Source organism: Canis lupus, chromosome X (assembly GCF_048164855.1).
Source record: "Canis lupus baileyi chromosome X, mCanLup2.hap1, whole genome shotgun sequence".
Classification (NCBI taxonomy): Eukaryota; Metazoa; Chordata; class Mammalia; order Carnivora; family Canidae; genus Canis; species Canis lupus.
The window spans coordinates 104,307,265-104,327,702 of record NC_132876.1 but is presented as its reverse complement, the minus strand read 5'-3'; the positions used below and the strand labels follow the sequence as shown (position 1 = coordinate 104,327,702).

Genomic DNA, 20,438 nt, shown 5'->3' with positions numbered 1-20,438 from the left:
GCAGCATTTTTTGGAGTTGGCATCAGTTGTGTAAAGCATGGGTAAACCAGTTTACCTTTCTGAGTCTCAGTGTTCATAACTGTAAAGCAAAGTGCATGAATCTCATGAACCATAAATTCCTTTCCAAATCAAAACATCTATGATTCTCCTACCCATTACATTTCTCCTGAGAATTTTACAAGAGTGAAAAATATCATATAGTGCTACTTGAACCTCGTAACTTTAAAAATGCCTTATTCATTACAGCTTTTATATATTGCTTTCAATTTTTAATTTCTGGCTTTAGTCATTTTTTCCCCTCTGCTTTAGGCCAAATGCAACTCAAATTATGATATGTATTCAGTGATAAATTCCTCATTTTTATCAATAGAATCTGTACAACAGATCCTTTACTCTTTATAAAATGATTTAGTTAGAGGACAGCCTGTATTTAAGGGAATATATAACAATCAACCACCAAACTTGTGGCTCTAAACAAATGGGATCATTTCTCATGATGCTGTGGATCATCTGGCAGGCCCTTCTAGTCTGGGTCATTATGGCCGGGGCTGCATGGTTTAGTGTGACCTCATTCTCCTGTCTGGTGATTGGCTTGATGTCATTTAGGGTAACAGGGTTAACTTGGGTACATGTCATCATCCAGCAGACTAGCCTGACTTTGTTTTACAGGTGGTGTTTTTAGGATTCCCAAGCAGCAAGTTTCAGTGCACAAGTACTTTTCAAGTCTTAGCTTCCATCACATTTACCTGTGACTTATTGACCAAAGCAGATCATCACATGGCCAGGCTCAGATTTCAAGGGGTGGAGGAATAGATGCCATCTCTTGTTGGAGAGAACGGCACAGCCCTGTTGCAAAAAGGTATAGATGCAGAAATGGAAAGAATTTGTGGCCATTTTTGCAACCTGCCACAGTATCTGAGATTATATACTCAGTTCTTGGCCATTGCTGTATCATCTCTCACTGAGCAGTAAATATATCTTAATTTCCTGAACAGAATTCCCTTGGAAAAGCCATTTCATTCCCTTTTATAAGATTGATAATAACCTGTATTTTACTTCAAACATATTATAAGCTAATTTTAGAAAATTTACAAAATGAGGACAAGCATGAAGAAGAGAGTAAAAATAATGTCTAATTCTACCACTCAGAGATAACTATTGTTATTCTTGTAAGGATCTAATGTTAGAAAGATTAAGAAATATGCTATTAATATATATCTTAGTATTGTGGTTATATAAAGTGATACATATATGTAATAAAAAGTGCTCATAAACTCTATAGGTCCATTATTTGAAAATACTTTGGCCATTTCCCCCTAGAACTTGGCTATAGTGAGTCTTATATTAGTTAGGGTATAGGGTAAATAAGAAGATCTCAAAAATACTGTGGGTTAAATAAGACATATAAGATAGATGGGTAAGATGCTTACTTCTAGGTAGATGGGTAGTTTAGGTTGGGTAGATATTTCTGTTCTACCCGGTCATTCAGTGATCCAGGCTAGTGCATCAACTTTGTCATCTTCATTATGTGGCTTCTAGATCTTAGTCCAGGGTAGCAGCTATAGTTGTGGCTGTTTCTCAGATAGCAAGAAGGGAGAAAGAAGTTTCTGGAAACATCTTCATCTCTGAGATGCTCTGAAAATTGCACATGACTTTCTCTCACACCCATCCCACCAGCCTAAACTTAGACAGCTATACCTAACTGAAAGGGTGGTGGTGTACCAGAAAAGACTTGGGGGAATTTATTACCAATAGAAAGAAAGAGAAAATGAGGGACATTTAGCAATTTCTGTTATGCTAACCCAACTGTACATACCTAGACTACACTCCCTCCTTCAGCATGAAGCCCTAACGTGGTGGGTATCTTTTGCCCTGTGTCCATTTCTCTCTGTTGGGGTAATAGCATGTCAATTTTCCTTTGGAAAACTCTCAGACCATGAACTTCAGGTTGGGCCAATATGCCCCTTCTCGCTATACTTCCCCTCACTGCATGGATGGGTATATGAGCTTGTATTGATCAGTGGAATTCAAACCTGGGTGTTGTTTTAGGACATAGTGAGAAGGCGAAGCTCTTTTGTTTTGTTTTCTACTGGGACAATTGAGTCATTGGGATGAAAGACAGGAAAGGACTAACTGAGAGAAATAGAGCTACACAATCGAGAGATAGAGGGAAATGGTATTTGGAAGACATCATTTGAGTCCCTGGTTCAAACCATTCCTGAAGCTAGAATCTCCTTGGACTTTTATTTATTTAAAGACTTATTTATTTGAGAGGGGGGGGGGCGAACAAGGGGGAGGGACAGAGGGAGAAGCAGACTCCCCGCTGAGCAGAGAGCCATATGTGGGACTCGATCTCAGGACCCTGGGATCATGACTTGAGCTGAAGACTCATGACTGAGCCACCCAGGTATCCCTCCCTGGACTTCTAATTGCATAATTCAAAAATCCTATTTATTTTTGTTATCTTGTGTTAGATTTCTGTCAATCACAACTGAAAGAATTTCAATTAATCCACCACCATAATCCTTACTAAACTTTATTTCCTTTAGGTCTCATTGCTTTTCCATCTGAAATTGCTTGAATTCAAATTCTGTCATCTAAGGTCAAGACTGTTCCCCAACATGGTCTCACTGCCAAATTTATTTCTGAGTCTTTTCCTATCTTCATGTTTTTGATGGAATGATATTACAGGTTCTGGTATTGGGCCTTAGAGCCCTGAATGGTTACTGAATTTCTCTCCTCCTCTCAATTCTTCTGTTTCTCTTTACCTTTTGTTTGCTTAAAACACAAATATAGAAAGGAGGATCAGACCTGGGGAGGGCAGAGGGGAAGTCATGGTGGCAGAGGAGAAATTATTTTGAGCCATTAACTTACCTTTGTTCCAACATTTCAATTGCAGTGATTGGATGGTGGAATTGGTCCAAAGAGTCACTGCAAATTGAAAATTGTCAGTAAAAGTGATGTTGCCAGTATTGTGAGTGGCATTGAACAGGATGTTTAAAGGGAGGCCAGTGGCATCCAGCAGAGACCAAGCCATTTGAGTATCATTAAATTCATTATATGGCTTTTTGTGTTGCTTTCACTAGTATTTCATCTGTTAACAGTTTGGGGGTTAAGGCCAGACGTTTCCCTATGCCTATTTCTTTTTGTAATGTACTTACTACCAGTACCATGGCATACAGACATGCTGTTGATGCACTACTGAAATGTTAGAACAGATTGCTGCAATATCTGCTGTGCCTTCCATTGTGGTAACTGATTTTGAGGCTCTAATGTAAGATTATTTATGGAAATATAGAATATTATACCTAATTAAGGGAATCCCAGATTAAGTTTCTTCTTCCTAAAGTTTATGGAACTTAATCTCTGGTAAATGCTCACACAAAATGAATATTCCTTGGGATGGGAAGTCCAGTTAGATGCATGGTATTGATTCCAGTCTTCTGATAGGAAATCTCATAAATGAATAAAAAATTATTATTATTTCCTAAAAATGGAGGGCATGGTGGTGAAGCTCACAGTTCATAAAATCACTCTATTCGTGTTAGGTATGAAACATCTGTTGTGAACGGTGTCCATTTCTGGCCGCATGACCTACTATCGGCTGCCTCCAACAATACCCTCGAGTAGGATGGTGAAAAGGGCAGGGAGAAGGAGTGGCATAGGTAGTGAACATTTTCCTTTAGACAGGCTAGCACCCTTGGACTCTGTTATTTGACGTGCACCAGTAGAGCTCCTTATGGCAATATTTTGAATAGACTTGAAACTTCATCTTTATGAATCATTTTGGCCAGAGTGGGTGAATTTCAGCACTATATGACCATATTATAGTCTTATTTTTAAAAGACGCTTCTCCTCATCCCCACAGCAGATCTTTTAGCTGACTTTTTGTTATTTTCCCTTGTTATTGTGTCTCGGCAGGAACCATATTGGAGAAAATCAGCAGATCAAGAGAATGCTGCCGGTGTGCCGGAGCTTTTGTTTGTGCCGGTGTGCCAGCATTTCATTCACCCCCACCAGTGCTCATTATATGGAGCCATTTCCGCAGCATGGTATCCCACAATACCGAGGAAAAGTTGAGTCCACTATTACTTGAATGAAACTGACAATAAAAGAACCCATTCTTCGTAGAGAGAAAATTTGTTCATGCTCGAACTGAAGGAAATCACCACAAATAGGCCATCTGTATGTATGTGTATATATATATTTTATTGTTGTTAAACCCAAGTAGACCAATTCATTGGACTATAATATGCGCTCAATCTTTGATTATTTTTTTCTGCATTTCTCTTGATTATTTTCTGTGGATTTCCTTTTGATATATTTTTATTGCTGTGAGATTTTTTTTAGAATTAAAAGATCTCATTAGCATTCTCCAAGCCCTTAAATGTACACGAGCATCCCATTTTCTTTTTTTTTTTAAGATTTTATTTATTTATTCATGAGAGACACGGAGAGGGGCAAAGACACAGGCAGAGGGAGAAGCAGGCTCCCTGTGGGGAGCCCGATGCGACTCTATCCCTGGATCACGCCCTGAGCTGAAGGCAGATGCTCAACTGCTGAGCCACCCAGGCATCCCTAGCATCCCTAGCATCCTGTTTTCATTTCATTTGCACGAAGTATTATTCCTTGTGGCCCTAAAGAAATACAATAGGATGAAGATGAATAATGTGATCGCAAAAACGACTTTCTCCTCTCATTTAGAGACAATAGTCTTTTCTTAAAATGCCTTTTTTTTAAAAAATGAGTTTTTATAGGTCAACCCACAGATAGCTGTTTTCTTGTTTCCACTCAGCCAACGAGCATCACAGCAGGCAGGAAATCTTTTTGAGTTATCCAATCAGAACCTTTAAATTTTGATAAAATTATAACTCTTTAAAGGAGAGACTGATGTGGTTTCAATCTACTTGTGGTTGAGTGTGAGTGCTAAAAAAGGGAGATCCTTGTTTGAAAGCTGTTAGTGCCAAGAATAGTCCCAGTAGAAGGTAACTACATCCTTTTCAGGAAAATAATAGCTATTATCTTTGCAATGATGATATTCTCCTTTAGAGATATGATCCGAGATTGACATTTTTACTATATATGCTGCTCAACAAACTTTTATTGTGAATATACTATGCTCTAGCACTGTAATGGGCTTTATAAATATTTACAAAATTTTCTATTCTCCCTAACAATCTTGCATATTATTGTCCCCATTTTATAGAGGAAAAAAGAAACCCCTGAGACCTGGAGGAATTAAATAAGTTAGCATCACAAGTTGGTAAGTGACAAAACCAGAATTTGTACCCATGTGTACCAAATATTAAAAGCTATTTTTTCAGCATCAAATTGCCTCTCTAACCATACAAAATATGCATTATTCCCAGAGAGAAGCTCTTCATTTTGGCAGTGGCTCAAATATCCATTTTAGTGGAAAATATTCTGTGGGAGTCAAAAGAAGGTAAGAGAAACATAAGCTACTCTGCCATTGGTATTCTGCAGAGTTTCTCCGTTGATTTCACTCCCATTTTAGAATATTGCATTTAATTACCTGTCAAACATATATCTTAACTTTCTGGAGGCAGGAGGGTCAGCCCAATTAGTGTTGTTATTTTTCCATTTAGTTTTCTGAATATACCTAATGCATTTTAAATCTGTCCTCAACAATAACAATTTTAAGCAGAGAGCTTCTTAAGAGTACATCTTTTAACCCTGAGAATCTTGAAATAAATTAACTTAAATTTGTAACCAAATTGTAGAATCACTAAACTAAGAACACCTGAAGTTGGGATGTTTTGATCCTCTTTGTTTATCTTTTAGGGTAAATAAATATAATTTCCCAGATCCCTTAGACCATGTGCTTCCTTAGTAGAGTCTGGGGATATCTTTTTTTTCTCCTAGAAATTGATCAAGTCTAAGAGCTTTGTAATTTTCTTTTTCAAAGTTGAAATTTTTATTCTATGGGCTGTTTCCTTTTGGCTCTGTTCTTGCATCTCTATGTCATGCTCTCATAAAAGAGGAGCCCTTACTTATATTCTTGAAGGTCAGTGGAGAAGTAAAGAAGACCCCCAGTGTAGTTGGCTAGAACATAATATTGATGAGGCTAAGGCGATATGATTATGTTAGGAACCAGTTAAGATTTTTGGCTTAGTTAGCGGAAATCATTTCCAATTGGAACATTCAGATTTCTAATAAGCATGACCTTTACTGAAGTATCTACATTCCACCAAAGAGAAAGATCTCATTAGATATTAGCTGTCTATACTAGGGACACCATGCAGTTTACAAGCTTATATACAACTTATTTGATGACTTCTTTATTTCACGCTTTGTTTTTTTTTTTTTTTAATGAGGGTTTTTGCTTTATCTCTGGAAAATTATGAACCTCTTATCTGCTGAATACGTTAAACACTCTCTTCAAACACTCCCAAACCAAATGTCGGTTACTTCAGTGAATTTTTTGAATAAGCCCTGGGAATTGGTCCAGACACGTGGTCCCATTTACCATCCTATTAATTAATGCCCTGGAATCTAACATATTTTCTGAAACATGAATTCAGTTTCCTAAGGATTTGACATCATGTTGGACTTTTTAGTGCGAAAGTTTTTCTGACAGTTCAGCTCCATGTCTGTGGTTGGGATAAGTTCAGTTTCACTCCTGAAATTTGTAATGTCAACATGATATTGTGTAGTACTTTATAGGTTCCAAATGTGTGTTCAAGGTTGCTGTCTCATTTGGTTGTCAGAACAACCTTGTGGAGCAGATACTTTTAAATCCTTTTCAGGTGCATGGAAACTGAGAAATTAGTGGGTAGAGACTTGCTTAGTGCTTAAACATAATTTTCTGACAATTCATCCACTGTTTGTGCCCTTGTCAGGACAGTTAGACAAATCCTTCTTGTAAGTTATGTTCGTAGTAGTTGTGCTAGGGATACTGTTAGTAGATTTCAGATGAAATATAATAAATATATATCATTGGTTTCTTATTATAGCCTTCATCTGACGTCAGGTTCACAAAGGAGTGAGGATTTATTTTTTAAATACTTAAAAGATCAATGTTGTCAAGAATGTTGCACGTCGTATTTCCTGGGTTCAAAGTTCTTGTTAAATTCTTTTGGTAGACCTTGATTTCTTACGTATTTGATGTAGAAATTGTTTATTGCCCTGTAGACTACCACTGTGATAGCAGCAAGCAAGTTAACAAGGCTTGCCTGGGGCTTTGTGTGTGACATGGACTTCATGAAACTAGTTTAATACAGTGTCTTAAAATCTGTTTGAATAGTAAAACTCGGTCCGGAGTAGCCACTCAGAAGTCATAATGAAAATCATTGGCAAAAATATTCAATGTGTGGAAAGCTCCCAACATAAGCGAATTTATGCTCACCAAAAAGAAATACATGGCCAAAGGCATTAGATATTTTAAGAAGTAACCTTGGGAGCACCTGGGTGGCTCAGTCACTTAAGCATTGGACTCTTGATTTTGGCTCAGGTCATGATCTCTTGTAAGATTGAGCCCAGTATCAGGCTCCACACTCAGCGGGAGTCTGCTTGAGATTCTCTCTCCCTCTGCCCCTCCCCCTGCTCACACATGCCTGTGCGTGCTCTCTCTCAAATAAAGATAAATATATCTTTTTAAAAGAAGGAACTTTCAACATCTGCTATTTGTATTACACTGAGGAGGATATATAGAAGCATGATTTAGTAACAAGTGCTTATGATCTAGTTATATATCTCCACGCAAATCATTGAAAAATAATGTAGTAGCCCTTAGTTGGTATTTATCCCTTACTAGCTTGAAAAAAATTTCTCCAGGCAATGGCAAAGGGCCTCAAGGATTCTCTTTTCTTAAAATGTACATTAACTTTTTTAGTGTGGTAAAGTATACATAAGATTTACCCTTTCAGTCCTTTTAGGTGTGCAGTTCAGTGGCATAAATACAGTTACACTGTCATGCAACCATCTCCACTATTCATTTCTAGAACTTTTTATCCTCCCAAACAGAAATTCTTTTTTTTTCCAAATGGAAACTCTTTACCTGTTAAACAACAGCTTCCTATTTCCCCCTCCATCCAGCTCCTGGTAAACTCTGTTCTACTTTCTGTCTCTATGAATTTGTTCTAGGTATTCTGTGTAAGTGAAACCATACAGTAGTTGTCCTTTTGGGGTCTAGCTGATTTCACTTAGCATAACATTTTCAAGGTTTGTCCATTCTGTCAGAATTTCATTCCTTTTTAAGGCTGTGTAAAATTCTACTGTGATTATATACTACATTTTGTTTAGCTGTTCATCTGTTAATGAAAAATACGTTTTGGGATATCCCTTCTCTGCTGCCCCTTTCTTGACCAGTGGCTGCCTGAGGCCACCCCATCACTGTTCCTTCTTATAGGCTCAATTCTGGACAAGAGTGAAGGAGAAGGAGAGTCATCCAGCTCTCACAAATAAAAGTACAGGATGATGACTCAAATTTTAATTTCAGATAAACAACAAATACTTTTTAAATTTTTAAAAAAGATTTTATTTATTTGAGAGGGAGAGAGAGAGCCTGAACAGGAGGAGGGGAAGGGGAGAGGAGAGAGAATCTCAAGCAGATTCCCTGCTGAATATGGAGCCTAACACGTGGCTCCATCTTCTGACACTGAGATCATGACCTGAGCTGAAGTTAAGAGTCAGCCACTTAACTGATTGAGCCACCCAGGTACCCCAACAAATACTTTCTTAGTATGAGAATGTTGCATGCAGTATTTGAGATATACTTTTACTTAAATAGTTGTTTATCTGAAATTTTAATTTACCTGGGTGTCCTATGTTTTATCTAATAAACTGCCAAGTTCTTCAAACATTCCCCTTGGATAGCTAGCTCTGGCAACCTTCCCTATGCTCTGCCCTATTGATTGACCAGTGTCTGGAGAGTTCCCCATTCTCCACCTCTGGGCTCATGACTGAGTTATACTTGGGAGTTTGAGCCTGAGGAGAAATAGGTATGGTAGGAACAGAGATCTTAATTCCTCTGTGCCACAGGGGGTCTGTTCCTGGCCATCCACTGTCTACCCATTATCCAATTCCAAAGCCACTTCTACATTTTTAGATATTTGTTACAGAAGTATCTTATCTCCATACCAAAATCTTTGTTTACTAGGGCTGCCATAACAAATACCACCGAATGGGCGGATTAAACAACAGAAATTTGTTTTCTCACAGTCCTGGAAGCTAGAAGCCTGATATTAAAGTGTCAGTAGAGTTGGTTTCTCCTGAGCCCTTTCTCCTTGGCTTGTAGATAGCTGTCTTATCCCTGTGTCTTCACATTGTCTCTTCTATGTTTATGTCTGTATCCTAATATCTTCTTATAGGGACATCAGTCATTTTGGGTTAGAGCTCACCCTAATTCCACCCTGTTTCCAAATACAGTCACATTCTGAGGTATAGAGGTACTGAAGGTTAGGACTTCAACATATGAATTTTGAGGAGACACAATTCAGCCCACAACAGTTACCTCTAAATAACATCTGATGTGTATTTTGAGGCATTAATTTTTAATTGTGAAATAAAACACTTTGCCCTTTTAAAAAAGAACTCAAGGTATCAGGTAAATAGGTAAAGTTGTAAATAGGTATAGTTGGTAATAGGTAGGTTTTTTATAGGTAAATAGGTATAGGTAAAGTTGTTTTTTATGTGAGAATGAATATAAAAATGCGATGAAACCATATTTTATATCTGTTTCTAGGATTAATGAGATGTATGAGTTAGCTGTTGCCACAGTGATGCTGCCCAACAAATTACCTCCAAACTCAGTGGCTTAAAACAACAATTTATCATTGCTCACACATCTGTGTACTAGCAGAGGGCCTTCTGATCTAGGCTTGGCTTGGCTGGCCTTGACTCAGAGTGCCAGTTAGATCCAGGTTTCCACATGTCTCTCATCTTTCTTGGGCCAGTGGGTTAGCTGGGGCATGTTCTTATGGATATGGCAGAAATGCAAGAGAAGTGAGCCAAAATAGTCACTTCTATCCTCATTCCTTTGGAAAAACCAAGGCTTATGGCCAGGCCAACGGTAATGACCTGGGGAAACTTGCTGTGCCTCTAGTGGGAGGGACTGTTGAACAATTCAGCCAAGGTGTATAAGATATAGGGAGGAGTGAAATTTAGGACCAATAATGTGGTATGTCACATGCTGAAGTAATGGGGTTTACAGAGACTATCTAAGGCTCTTCACTTTAAGATCTTTCCTAAGTAGAAGTGAGTCCAAGTCCAATAGAGAAGATGTAGGCTTAATATGACCCACTAGTTAATGTTGTTGGAGAATGTTTGGGCCATTGTCACAAATATCCAGGAACCTGGATCTGCTGTGTCCTGATACAGGCTTATCCAAGGAGAACCCTTCTTCTAAACACTCCTTTCCCTAGCTAGATTGGCTCTGTCTCCTCTTCCGAACTTCTAACCCCTTTTCTTTTCTCGGTGCTCTGAGATTCTTTCACATGTTAATAGTTGGTACCCTGGCTGGAAGGAAGGATACATTTGGGGAAATAGAACTGGGTAAACAGTTTGGGGCCAACTTGTAGGAAAGGCAGAGGGGTTTGGAATCTCACTATGCTAAGGGAGCTCCTGAAATGTGTTTCTAAAAGATTTTGGGGGGAAATTAAATAAAAATTTTTACTTAAGGTACTGAATTATCTTTTGTAAGCTAATTAAAGTTCATAAAATATAAAACCAAAGAAATCTTTCACATCATTTGAAAAGTTAGTAAATATTGTTTAATTTTATTATTTAAGATTCTATACATTCCCATGGTTCATATTCAGAACAGCATTAAAAAAGTACATGTTCAGAAGCTGTGTTCTCACCACTGGCCTTGTCCTCCCTGGTCCCCACCTTGCTCTTATGAATGTCCATTTTTAAAGTTTATTTGCTTTCCAGTTTTTATGCTGATACAAATAGACATTTTTTCTCCTTTCTCACACAGAAGGTAGTATGCTGCATGCATAGCGGGGAGTCCGACTCGGCGCTCAATCCCAGGACCCTGGGATCATGACCTGAGCTGAAGGCAGATGCGTAACTGACTGAGCCACCTAGGTGCCCCTACCAAGGCATCTTGTGGCACCAGTTCCTCTTCATTCTTATTTTCTTGAGTTTTTCGAGTTATTTTTCCACATAGACTTTTGAATCAGCTTGTCTCCTATTAAAAAATCTATTAGCATTTTCATGAGGATTACATTCAACTTATAATTAGAGTAATTGACGCATCTGTGATGCTGACTTTTCCCTTCCAGTGGTCAGTCTTTCCATTTTTCAAGTCTACTTTGGTGTCCTTTGTGATTATTTCATAGTTTTTCTCATATAGGTTTTGCTCATTTCTTGGTAAGTTAATTCCCATTTTATCTTCCTTACTGCTTTTGTATAGAGGATATTTTCTTCCATTCTGTTGGTTTATGTTTGTTGTTTGAGTGTGGGATGACTCTTGGTTTATGTGTATTAATTTTGTATCTCACTTTCCTTCTATTTGTTTTCCTGTTGATTCTCTTTGGCTATCCAGGGATATAATTGTATGAGCTGCAAACAGGGATAGTTTTGCCTTTCCTTTCCAAGAGTTACAGCTCACATTTCTTTCTAGTGTTTAATTTCATTGTCAAAAGCCCAAACTAAAATCGATTAGCTAATTTTAATCTGTTGATATGATCATGCTGAGACTTAAATTATGATTTAAAAGCTGCCAATTTCATATCTTTTCTTATTCATATCATAGCGAGGTTCCAAATGGCAGCAATCTCAAGTGCCGTGCTGCTGTGCCCTTATACATACATGCTAGACTTGAAGGTCTGCCTTGGATACTTGGGGTTTCTGGCTGGTGGGCCAGCAGAGGGCCCCCAAGGCAGGATAGATGTCAGAGGCACTGACCTGATGCAGAGATGACTCTGTAGCTATCCGTGGGCTGGCAAGGCACAAGTAGAGTTAACGGTACTATTAGAATCACATTTCACTCTTTGACTTACACCATGTTTGCATTTCTCTAAGTATCACTTCATCCCCTTTTCCTTCTTCTTTCTTTTTAAAGATTTTATTAATTTATTCATGAGAGACACAGAGAGAAAGAGAGGCAGAGACATAGGCAGAGGGAGAAACCCCTGTGGGGAGCCTGATGTGAGACTTGATCCCAGGACTCCGGGATCACGACCTGAGCCAAAGGCAGACACTCAATCACTGAGCCACCCCGGTGTCCCTTCCTTCTTCTTTCTGCACTACAGCTTGCCCTCTTCCTTCTTCTCCTTACTTCTTCCCTGTTTTGTAATGAACAGAGTTTAAGGAGGTTTTCTGACATTCCCCGTAGATTTAAATCTTATGCCGTCTTGAAGATTATTTAAAGTAGGAGCCCACGGGGGGCCAAGAATGGAAATCCAAAAGATAATGGAAATGTTTTCAAAATTACAAATGTGGGTAGCTCTGCTACATAGGAGGTTACAGCCTTGTGTGTGTGGTCTGACCCCGTGACAGAGCAGCTTTCATGTTGGACCCATGTCAGGAAGCTCCTGTTCCCTGGAGAAAACCAGAACCCACCCCCACCCCCCACACTGCTGGCTGCCAGGCAGAGTGCCGAGGACACTGGAGATCAGAGGACCTAAAGTAAAGCCAACTTGGGTGAAGTGGTAGGAATACATTAATTAGTGGCAGGCTGTCTTTGAAGAGCAGAGTGAAGGTACCACTGATCAGGATTCAGTACTTCCAGTGATCTCTGAGTAACTCCGGCCAGAGATCGAGCACATCTGTATTGTTACTGCGAGTTCCCAGGAAATAAAATCTCACCACAGTGAAAACAGGTCTGACCCAGAAATGTGTAAGCCACACCAAAGGAGATCCACAGAACCCATGTCACATGGGAAGAGACTGACGGACAGGATCTAAGCAGAGAGTTTTCTTACCCACGCTTGCTAATGGTTTGAAAAACCTGGAAATTAAGAACCATAACAGATTCTATTTGTGCTTTGTTAAATAATTTTGCCTGCTCAACTGGCTGTTGATGAGCTGTTTCGTTCCACTGTAGGGATCCAGTCTTTATGGTTGTTTTCAACGAAGTTCAGCTTTATCAAGTCCTCTGGAAGTTGTTGCAGTCATTTAGAGTAGGAGGAACTAACAGCCCACACAGACGGAAGTTCTTGGGCACAGAATGGATAAAAATGGGTGGCAGAGAAAACCCCCTTTACAGAGTGTTGCTTTTGTTCATTTCTGTCTTTTTGGGTATTTCAGTGCCAGGTAGGCCTTCATACGTGTTAGTCAGAAGGACAACAGGATAGAACTGGGAGGTCATAGGTAGATGTGCAACTTCTGCTTACTTAATGGTTGTGGGTTTTTTAAAGATTTGATTGTTTCTTGGTTTATTTGAGAGAGAGCGCGCACATGCATGAGCAGGGAGGGGCAGAGGGAGAGAGAGAACCTTAAGCGGCTCCTCGCCAAGGGTGGAGCCTGACGCCGGGCTGGATCTCATGACCCGGAGATCCTGAGTTGAGCAGAAATCCAGAGTTGGCCGCTTAGCTGACTGAGCCACCCAGGTGCCCCATGTGCTTTTTCAAAAGTTTGGAAAACAGGAGTAATATCTATCTCTCTGAAGTGTTATGAGAGAATAAATAAATGCCGTATGTAGATGGCTGAGCCCCACACAGCTCCCCATACCTGGAGCAGGTGGAGTGTTCTATAAATGGTAATTAGGATTACTAGTATCACAACTGCATTGATAATCAAGGCCTGGCCTGACCCCTCATTAAACTTCATTTCATTTTTCTCAACTGCTCAAACTAAGACACAGAACAAAGTTAATTACAGCCCTGGGTTCCTAAAATTCCCAGAGATTTACAGAACAAAATCGCAATATTATATTCTGGTATGAATTGAGCGACTTGACCTGCTCCAGTTCGGGCGTTTAACACCGCAGGACTGTCTTTCCCTCTGGGGCCTGAATTGAAGCAAGGAAGAACAGCTGCATTTCTTTTTTTCCCCTGTAGCTGTGAAACCTGTAGATTATAGGTCTGCCTTTGAGGAGTCTTTCAGACTATCGCTATTTTGAAAACAGAGGAGTCCCTTCTGATGCTCCTATTATGATAAAAAACAAAAACCCACTCCATCCTCTTAAATGCTCTCTCTCTGTGTGTGATATGTTTTGCTGGTTTTGTACCCCTCCCCCTTCTAGCTGTATTTAGCCAATGACTTCTTCACTCAACTGGCAAGGAGATTCTCTCCTCCAGCGAGCTAATAGTGGAGACTTTTAACCCTAAAGCAGCCTTATCTAATCTGTAAATTATTTTTCTTCTCACTTATTTTATGTATCCTTCTATTTGCTTGGTTTGTTTCCTGGTTCTGTTATCAGAAATCTATGACTCCTAGTCTTCTTCTTGTCACAATAACATTAGAAGCCATAAAGAACAGTCTTGCAGTGATTAATTTAGCGGGGATTCTTCAGGTTGATTTAATCAGCACTAGACAGGAAGAAGCGAAACTTTTCTAATTCTTCTACTTGTAGCACATAAATTAAACTGAAAATAGTTAGACCACCATGTAAATGCCTTCTCTTATCTTCCTGGCTTTTAGCAAAATTTACAACCTATAACATCTGTTGTCTTTGCCTGAATAAATCAAATTTACCCTCTTTTATCTTCAAGTTTATCAATAGAAGGTAGAGGAGAAGTAACAAGCAATTAAGATACTTCCAGCTCTTTGCCTCAAGGCTAATCAAACACATACTCTGTAGCTTGGTAATAATACCTTATAATTTGGTGAATGCAAACCTTTTATTATATGCCTTTAGTCATTTGTAAGATGACTACAGTGTTTCATTTTTCAAAAAGGTTAAAGAGCTAATTTAGTTTAGTTAATTTCTTAACCCAGAAAAGAAATTTCCCTGCTTTTAAATGTTTTTATTATCTGCTCACACAGTATAGAAATGGTTTTATGAATTTTAGATCACCTTGATGACAACAGAACCAACAATGATGGCACAATCTATCTCAATAAATTGTGATTTTTGACGCAAGTAATGCAGTTGAAAAATAACAATAGCTAACACTTAGTTTCAGCTGCGTTTCAGCTGCAGCTCTAAGTGCTTTATAGACTTTGAGCACTTAACTGTGTCCTCATAACAATACATTTATGTTGCCAGTTTTTCAGAAAAAGAAATGGAAGCGCACATTAAATGACTTGTCAAGGTCTCACTGGCATTAAGTCCTGGAGCTGGGATATGAATTCATGTTCAGCTTCCCATCGCACTGGCTTTCAAGGACCCAAGTGCTTCCCAACCCCACCCTCCTTCAGGTTCCCTGATCGCTCTCTGCAAAATGTAGCAGATTAAAATGACTTTGATTTTTAAACGAATTTGTTGCTCTTCTTAATGATAACTGTCCGCGAGGCCTCCTAAATCTGGCCCCAAGAATGTCTTCTGTAAAGTTGCTGTTAAACATTGCTATCTGTGGAGACTGTGGCCCAGATGGTTTCAGGTGAGTGGATCTGAATGAAATAAAAACCTTCAACGGACCATGATCCGTGTGAGGATGGGGGTGGTATTTATTCTGTTTGCTCATCTGTTCCCAAAGCCTAACGTGTTAAGACTTAGTACATAGTAAAAGCTCATGAAAATATGCGTAGAGCTGAATTGAAAGGCAATTTGGCCTATGTGCAACTTGGTTTATATTTATATTTTTCATATCACTTGTTTTGGTAAAATTAATTCTTGCTGATTATAAAGCATTTAAATAATAGAGGAAAAGAAGCTACTACCCAAAAAAAGTCAATATTAACATTAGGGACCATCATCCAGGTATTATAATGTGCACATATGTAGAAAGAAGGACAAGTAGATAACATACTTTATTTTTTTTTAATTTTTTTTTAAATTTTTATTTATTTATGATAGTCTCACAGAGAGAGAGGCAGAGACACAGGTAGAGGGAGAAGCAGGCTCCATGCACCGGGAGCCCGACGTGGGATTCGATCCCGGGTCTCCAGGATCGCGCCCTGGGCCAAAGGCAGGCGCCAAACCGCTGCGCCACCCAGGGATCCCCATACTTTATTTTTTTAAAAGATTTCATTAATTTGAGAGAAAGAGAGAGAAGTAGACTCCCCACTGAGCGGAGGGCCTGACATAGGGCTTGATCCTGGGACCCCAATATGATACGAGCCAAAGGCAGATGGTTAACCAGTTGAGCCACTTGGGCACCCCTGGTTGGTGTACTTGAAAATAAGGTTATATTACCCAAGCCATTTGTTAAGTATAATTAATTCTAGTTTCACCTGCATTTAAGAAAATTAGAATACAATGAAATAAACCTAAAGGAATCATTATAATTTAAGTCACCATTTCTCTACCCCAGAGCTATTCTTTCCTAAATGATCCCATGGTCCCTCTTAGGTAAGATGAAAGACAATATGAAACATTAAGGGTGTGTTCATATGCTTTGATTTCTTACAGTATTAACCTAAATTCCTGATATGAAATATAAAGACGTTAACATTTTATTCTTCCATTTCCCCACCTCCTTTTCATCTTATTATTTTTGAACTGTTAAGGTTTATGTTTGTTTTATTCTATTTTGATAGTTCACACAGTTCTCTAGAATTAATCTGTTTTTACTTATTTGAGAGAGAAAGAGAGAACACACACAAGTAGGGGGTGGGGCAGAGGGAAAAGCAGACTCCCTACTGAGCAGAGAGCCTATGTGGGCTCGATCCTAGGACCCTGCAATCTGTGACCTGAGCTGAAGGCAGACTCTTAACTGACTGAGCCACCCAGGTGCCCCAAATTAATCTATTTTTAAATGGTATTTTTACTACCAGTTTTCTAACCATGTGTTCTTCATCCCCAAGTTTTCATTTTAATACATATCTAAATTGGATAGATTAGGTATTCAAATAGCCTTGTTTTCTTTTTTTTAAAGATTTTATTTATTTATTCATGAGAAAGAGAGGCAGAGACATAGGCAGAGGGAGAAGCAGGCTCCATGAGGGGAGCCTGATGCGGGACTTGATCCTAGGACCCCAGGATCACGCCCTGAGCCGAAGGCAGATGCTCAATCACTGAGCCACCCAGGTGTCCCTGTAGTCTTGTTTTCTAGGAAAGGCTTATGTGTGTTTCATTCCCTGAGTTTTTCATGGTTAAGAATGTCTGCCTATTGCCTTTTTATTTGAATGTCATCATGATTGGGTATAATATTCTTGGGTAAACTTTCCTTTAGAATGTGGTAGACAGGGACGCCTGGGTGGCTTAGTGGTTGAGCGTCTACCTTTGGCTCAGGGTGTGATTCCAGAGTCCCAGGATCGAGTCCCACATCCAGCTCCCTGCATAGAGCCTGCTTCTGCCTCTGCCTGTCTCTGTGTCTCTCATGAATAAATAAAATCTTAAAAAAGAGTGTTGTAGACACATTCCCACTTTTCTGTCTTGGAATGTTATTATGAGAAGGCTCATTATAGCTTGATCCAACCCCCTTGCCATACCTCCTTGCTTTCTTTCCCTAGAATGCCTGAAGAATTCTTTCCTAATCTTTGACATGGAATAACCCCTAACCAGAATCTGAGGAGTATTCTGTATAAGTCTTCCCTGAACCTGTGTGCTTTTTTATTTTGTTATGGCTTTCTGATATCTTTGATGAGTTCTTTGTGTTAAGGACTCTAGTTATCTTTCTTTTGGATTTTTAAAAAATTCTTTCCTTCATTATATTGTTAGCTTTTCTCCTTTAGCTTTGACTTTCTTATTTATGATCAATGTGATACCTCGGGGTTTTTTTCCTCCCTTGTCAGTTGGGTGAATCTCAGCTTTATAATTCTGTGCCTTCTTCTCTCCATTTTATCTATTAAGCCCGTGTTGCATGGTTTTGACCTTAGGTTTGTTTCTTAGATCTGCAATCTCTTTTCATCTCCATTTATCATCTTGCTTTTGAGCTTCTGTTCTTTTCTGTTAACCAGAATTTATCTTTTGCTTAGTTTAAAAAAATAAGTAATATTTGCATAGTTCATAAATGAAAGAACAAATCTATGGGAAAATATCCACTCTCCTCTTCCATCCATCCAGTTAATCCGCCCCAGACATAACAAGTGTTATTAGTGACTTCAGTGCCCTTTTGGAGATTATGAATATTTAAGCAAAAATAAAAACCTAGTCTTTTTTTAAAAAGGTCTTTTTGTATGAAGCTCCTATTATATGGTTTAATTATTTGTGGAGTTATTTCTTTCCCTTCCCTGGATAATATATTTCCTTAGACTGATTTTTTTTCCCCTTTCCTTCTCTTTGCATTTTTGGTGTGATGTGCTTGCATATTTTCCTTGCTGCTTTTATTTTTCTCATACTTTACTCAGAGAGCTCTGTCTGGTGTGCAGAGCCCCATATGCTGGATAACAACATATCCAACTGGCAAGGGGGGGAAAAACCCCGAGGTATCACATTGATCGTAAATAAGAAAGTCAAAGCTAAAGGAGAAAAGCTAACAATAATGAAGGAAAGATTTAAAAAAAAATCCAAAAGAAAGATAACTGGAGTCCTTAAATCAGAGAACTCATCAAAGATACCAGAAAGCCATAACATACTGTTTCCTTCCTTTGTTATCAATTTATGAAGTTTATGGCATTACAATGTAATAGTTTCCTCATTTGGTTTAGACTAGTAGTTTTTTCTGTTTTTCCCCTTCTAAATGATTTCTCAGAAATATTTGTTTTTCACCAAGGTATTTGCCTTATATGGCTTCCTCTATTCTCTGCCTATAGCCAAATCTCAACATTTTATGGGAATTTATAATATATGCAAATACATAATTCCTTTGTGAGACTGGGAAATATGAGTGAGCTGTTCTACTTTGAAGTTAGTCTGCTTATTTTTACTGAATTTTAGGGGTTTTGGCAGATTGGGATGACATTTTGGGTTTCTTTCAGTTGGGAGTCGAGTTGTTGGTGTTTGTGTGGCTGTGACGTCTGTGGTCCATTGCTCCAAATGGCCCAAATCCAGAAGAAACTGGAAGATATGATAATACTCTTGGTCAAAGGATAAAGGGAGGCCTTTCCGAAGAGATTACATGATGGCACATCATTGCCTAGCCCTGTTTGGCTTCGCTGCTGAATTCACAGCTTTCATCTCAGACCCGGCAGGGTCCCAACTACTGTCTTCCCACTGCTCATGAAGGAGCAGGTTGCTGCTGCTGCTGCTGCTGAGTTAGAGCCAAGGTAGTTGATAGAAGGTGCTTACAAAACCGGTAGCCAGGGGAGCGAGAATTGGAAGCATTTGAGAAAGGGAGTGGAGGAATGCAGGACCATTCCCGGAGCCCTGCCAAGCTTTCCAGGCGCTCAAAGCCTTCTACATATTGCTGTGACATGCCAAGTTTTGCCAACTGTAAAATTCACATTTCTACATCACAATATGCCTTTTTTTCCCCAAAGGAGGATTAAGACAATAAATGTAAGTTTAAAAGACTCCAGAAAGAAATCCAACTAAGCTGGGACCTGAGTCCTGTGATTCAGAAACCAGTTGTGTTTTGGGGCAGGATTGAAGTCTTTTTGGTTTCTTAAGACCAATTATTTTGAGATACTTAAAAAAAAATTCTTGACAGCGGAATAAAATGACTCCTAGGCCTCTAGGGCCCAGAACTGCTGGAACTTGCTCTGGGTGCACAGTTCCAAAGGAGCAATAGGTTGAGATTCCCTTCCTCTCTTTTCAGGTTTTGAATTTGCCTGACAGATGGTCAAATGTTGTTATTCAGCACGTGGGGCTCTGCACACTAAGACCGAATGTCCTTTCCCTGTCCAAGAAATTTGAAAGTTCCTGTCACCTTCCTATCTACCAAGAAAATGCATACGAGCCAACACAGGTACTACCTCACTGTGACTGAGCTGTTAGGGATGCGTGGCTGACAAGGTTTCCATAGGTAGAACTTGAGGCTAACAGTAGCCACTGCTGGGTGCTTCCTCTTCTCTAGGAAATGAAGATGGCCCAAAGGCTTCAATTATAAAAGAAACATAATAGATCCTAGCATCGTGATGCAGAAATACCTTAGATGTGGTGTGTTACCTTTTTATTGAGGCCAGACATTAGGCCATCTAATGAAATACTGGGTCCCTGGGGCTGGGATTGAGAGTAGGGTAGGGCTAACTCAGTTATACAATATAGAAAACAGTCCTGAAGAGAGATAATGACTGTCTTTTGCAGGTCATTGAGGAGAGGGCGCCCTGAGCAGAGGGGACCCTGGCTCAGTGCCTGTTCTGAGAAACAGGTGTATCTCATCCCATTGTATTTATCTTCTAAACTGGGACATTGTTATAGAGAGTGAAGTGTGTACGTGGCGGGGGGTGGGGTGGGATGGCTATTCATAATTAATTCCAGACATCAGTGAGAGTAGGACTGTTCTGGGCAAGTATTAACCCATTTCCCCTAACTCTGATGTTATATTTACTAAGCAAGCTTTTGATTACAGTTGGCCTTCCTATAGAGCTGCAGCTACAGAGAG

At 39.3% G+C, this 20,438-nt stretch overlaps 1 long non-coding RNA gene across 2 annotated transcripts in view; it reads left to right on the top strand.

The window, feature by feature from the left end:
- LOC140627481 (uncharacterized) overlaps positions 1-20,039 on the top strand; it is a 56,967-nt gene extending 36,928 nt beyond the window's left edge. For both annotated transcript variants that reach the window (XR_012026196.1, XR_012026195.1), the window contains 4 exons: positions 3,922-4,185; positions 5,207-5,263; positions 5,370-5,443; positions 19,653-20,039. This is a non-coding gene — a long non-coding RNA (uncharacterized lncRNA). The remainder of the gene's footprint in view (positions 1-3,921; positions 4,186-5,206; positions 5,264-5,369; positions 5,444-19,652) is intronic.
- The last annotated feature ends 399 nt before the right edge of the window (positions 20,040-20,438 follow it).